Source organism: Rhinatrema bivittatum, chromosome 11 (genome assembly GCF_901001135.1).
Source record: "Rhinatrema bivittatum chromosome 11, aRhiBiv1.1, whole genome shotgun sequence".
Classification (NCBI taxonomy): domain Eukaryota; kingdom Metazoa; phylum Chordata; class Amphibia; order Gymnophiona; family Rhinatrematidae; genus Rhinatrema; species Rhinatrema bivittatum.
In genome coordinates this window covers 76,858,325-76,863,015 of record NC_042625.1, presented here as the reverse complement: position 1 = coordinate 76,863,015, position 4,691 = coordinate 76,858,325, and the positions used below count along the sequence as shown (strand labels likewise).

The 4,691-nt window shown below is 44.4% G+C and overlaps 1 pseudogene; it reads right to left on the bottom strand.

Moving 5' to 3' along the window:
• Positions 1-2,291: 2,291 nt before the first annotated feature.
• Positions 2,292-4,119, bottom strand: LOC115073423 (annotated as a pseudogene).
• Between the last annotated feature and the right edge of the window lie 572 nt (positions 4,120-4,691).

Sequence of the window (4,691 nt, the reverse complement as noted above, 5' to 3'; positions counted from 1 at the left end):
GTAAGGAGAAGGGAGGGCTCAGCCAGGTGGTTGTGTAGGAGGAAGGAAGGGTTCCACTCTATCAGAATAAGTATGGAAACCTAAGCGGCACTGCATGGAGAAAGGGAGGGCTGCGCTTGATCAGATGAGTACAGAAACCTACGAGAATGGCATGGAGAAGGTAGGGCTCCGTTTGGTGGCAGTGAGCGTGGGACCCACAAAGCTGTGTATAGGGAGAGTGCAACTTGATGACAGTTAGTGCAGATTAATAAATAAATACCCATAGGACTGTACCACTTGCTGGGTTCAGAGTGAGAGCATTTGGCTGGGTTCGGCTGGCATAAAACCTGCACATCATGGAAGGAGATCGTTACAGCTCACTCTGAAGTCCTGCCACTAGAGGAAATAAACAGACCTCCTGCACTATATTAGCCAAGCACAGCAGGATGTGGTGGGCTGTAATTATCAGCATTCAGATGTAATGTAAATAGTATAGCACCCCAAGGCCAATCAATAAAATAGAGGGGTGGGGGTGGGGAGCGAGAGGGTGCTTCTGTTTTCAGCTTGATAAATGTGGCTTCTAATTTGTTTATCCTCAGGGCTGTACCTTGGTGGGTTGGGATGAGGGGGATAAGGGGCCTGGGATGAATCAGTTGGAGCAGGCACTCCTCCCCCCTCAAGATTGAAGAATAGGGGCCCTCTCTGGACCACCTGCCATTGTACCTGCCTCCCATTATTAGCAGAGCTGCTGGCCTGGCCAGTGCTCAGGAACAAGAAGTGATCTCAAGTGTCAAGCAGTGCAACAGGGAATGGGGCTACCAAAGCACATGGCCTGGGATGGTTTCCCTGAATCCCATTCCCCCCTTCCTCCACCTAGGATAGCCCTGCCCAGGGCCAGCTTTTGGGATGTGCGACCTGTGCAGCTGCACAGGGTGCCACCATGCTGGCACCCCTCTTCCCTCCTCCATACCCTTCCACATCATGAAGGCAGAGGGAAAAAGAGAGGGGGAATGATACTGGATAAAAAGGTGGGGGGAAGGGAATAAAGAGGATGCTGGGTAGGAGAGAGAGAGAGAGTGAGAGAGAAAGGCTGATCACTGTGCTAGAGCCATTGCTAAAAGGAGGGAGCACTGTGCCAGAGCTGCCATCACTGAAGGGGGGAGGGGGGGGGGAGGATTTCACACAGGGCGCTGGTTATCCTAGAACTGGCCCTGGTCCTGTAGTCTAAAAGGAGGTGGATGACTTGGATTTAAAGCTATTGTTAAGCTCCACTAGGCATTCAGAGAACAGAAACAATTTAAATAAATTCCCCTGTCTATGGGGGAAAGAAAAAAAAACTTAGTGGATCAGCCCTAGGTGTCAATGATGAAGAGCAGATGTGCAGTCCCAGGACATGGACCAGGTGAAAAAGTAATCCAGTAACCTAAAACAAACACACTCATCACTTCTTGAAGAGGAAACCAAACCACAGTCTTTTCTACAATATGATTGCCTGAACAGAACTGACTGGCAGTGTCTCCAACCCTTTGAAACACCCAGCACTTTTCTCTCTTTTCTAAATGTTTGCTGCACTCACATCATGAAACCTTTCACAACGGGTGGCTACCATGGCAGATTCCCTGCTATAACAACATTTCTGAAGCCTCGTTTGCTTGTACATGTATTTCACTAAAGCAAACCCCCCATTATACTAAAGAGTCCCCCTTTATGAATTGCCACTGGGTTATCTCAGGCAAATTCTGCAGTCTAAATACAAACACCCTTCCCCACCCCACCCTGCTAATCACAGTCACATAACAACAAAATAAAACAGGAGCAATTTATGAGATGCCTGTGCAATATGTTTGTTCTGTGCAATTTCACATCTGGTATATTTGTTTTTTCTGCCACCGACACGGATTGGTGGGGAGCTGCTCACTCTTCATATGGAAAATGTTTTATAAAAATAAAACAAGAGTTTCTGGTAAGAGGGCTTCATTGTTCATTGATATGACCTTATAATGAATGCAAAGCAGGAAGATTTGAAAGATTGCACTAAAACAGAATCTGTAAATTGTAACAAGTATCAATACATAAATAAAATTAAACAAAGAAAGAACAGAAAGTAAATTATTTCATGTAGAGTGGCCAACTGTCCTACATTTTGAGGGTCAGCCTAGGTTTGGATTAAACATGAAATATTTTTTCACACTCTCTTACAAAGGACTTTAACTATTCCAATGCATTTAATTGATATTTTAAGACATTTCTCTTATCTTTGTAGACCCCAAAATGTCCTAAAAAAATAGAATTTCAAAGTTAGCTACCCCTAACCAGGTTTTGTTTACTTACACTGTTTCATCATTTTTAAACTCCAGTTCTCCATACGTATCCTCATAATCAATGCCTCCTCCTCTGGCTGTGCCCTCCATTGACCTGTAGGGCACGATCACTGTACCCCGAGCACCTGAGTTCCGCACCACTTTCACTTCCAGGATTCCCACGCTCTCACTGACATGAATTGTCTTGTCCTCAAAAGTAAAGATTCCAGCGTGGTCATCATCTAAGATGGTGACTGTGGCAATCAGGGGAGACACCAGGCGTCCCTTGGGATAGGCATTGGGGTCTGACTCAAACATTCCCTCAGCATCTCCAATCCGGAGGTTCAGCAGTCTAACAAAAAAATGTTCATCCTCTTCAAAGATGTCATCATCTATGATGCCAACCTTCAGCTCTTTCTGTGTCTCTCCCGGTTTGAAGATAAGAGTGCCTTCACTGTACTCATAGTCAGACCCAGCATTGGCTGAGCCATCTTCAGTTTTGTAGTCCACATAGAAAGTGCTGTTGCCATCTCCCCCTTGGCAAGTCACATTAAGAGTCACAAAGCCACAGTTCTCCAGGCACTGATAGTTGCATGGCTCAAAAAATATCTTACTAACGACTTCCTCTTCTGACTCACATTCAATCTCTTGAAGGTTGGCTGATTTTTTGGAATAATCAGCAGCATGTTTCTTTAGAACATTGCCAGCACCAATCATCATCCTAGTGGCCTGGATGCGATAGAATGCCCTGCTCTTCTGCTGATGAAGGAGTGCATAATAGTTTGCCATCTCCACAAGCTGGTCCAGTTCCCGATCTGGATATTTCTGCTTTAGTTCCTTCAGGATCTTGATAACTTCCTTACGGCTCTCATCCAGCTCTTTGGCTTCTATGGCAGCTATCGCTCCATCAGCAAAAACATTGTCCCTATCAGTTTCAATTTTTCCATCCATTTCAATCCCTTTTGGAAACTCCCCTTCAGTCTCAATGATGATGCCCCTGCGCTTGTCAGCTCGGTACCTCTTGTAGACATATTTGTAGAAGAGCAATCTTTTGTCAGCAATCCAAGCAAAAACAACACAGACGGGGAAAAACATTAACGTCACTAGGCCCTCCCAAACCTGGACTACACCTGGAGAAATCACAGCCAGAATAAGGTAAAGCCAAATGTAGGCAAAGATGCTCCAAGATGCAGTCATGAAGAAGACTCTTAAGTGCTTTATCTTCTTGGCCTCACCATTGGGAATGACGTACACACAGACAGCAATGATGACAAACATATTGAAGGCAGCACTGCCAACAATTGTACCAGGCCCCAGTTCTCCAGCTTGAAAATTATGCCCACACACCTCAATGACAGAAAGGAGAATTTCCGGTGCTGAGGATCCCAGGGCCATCAGAGTGAGGTTGGAGACAGTCTCATTCCAGATCCTTACTGTTGTGATGCTGGTCTCCCCATTTGACTTAGTCATGGTGATCTCCTTCTCCTGTGAGGTTATGACTTCTATGGAAGCCATGAAGCGGTCTGCGATGATGGAAACACCCAGGAACATGTACAGCATTGCAACAAAATAGACTATGGCTCTAGCAGCCTTGTCCCCAAAGGATGGGTTGTCTGGTTGCCACACGGGGAGGATTATGCCCGACTGGCAGGAGATTAATTCCTTACCACATGTTGAATTTTCAGATTCTCCTGACTCAGTCCCTGAGGCTTCTGCCCAGTGGAAATCTTTTGCAATGACAAACAACAGAAATAGAGCCTTTGTGAATACTGAAGACAAAAGCTTCTCCACTAGTAACATCATTTGGGCCATTTCAGTTCACTCCTCTAGTCAAATGTTACAGAACCTAGCCAGACAAAAAAAAAAAAGAGAAAGAAAACAAAAAGTTAATTTACATTGACATGGTCAAGACAAAGATTGGACAGGGGTTAAAGACTGTGTATAATGGCTTCCTGATGAGACCTGAATGGGAATGATTAAGGCCTTACTGTGGAAGTTAAGCAAAAATCAAACAAACAAACAAACAAAAAACAACACAGTCTACCACAACTCAAGTATCCATCTCATGCCATAACAGAACAATGCATTGTTTCTGAGATGTGTGTAGAGCTAACTAAGGGCCTGATTTACTAAAGCTTTTTCCCCATTCTATGACTGTGGGGAAAATGCTTACTAATTGAGGCCCTTAGTGATCAGATTGGCTGAAAAATCCTCAGTTCTTTATAATGGATTTTATAAATTTACAGTCACTCTGGTCCATACTAACAGCAACAACAACAATGTTTCTCTGCTTTTTATGGCACAGGTGGGACAGAAAATGTCATTCTAAGATGCATGAGCTTAGCTGGGTTTATCTTGGATTTCCCATATGTGCATATATACTTCATGCATATTCACTGTGGATATCCTGAA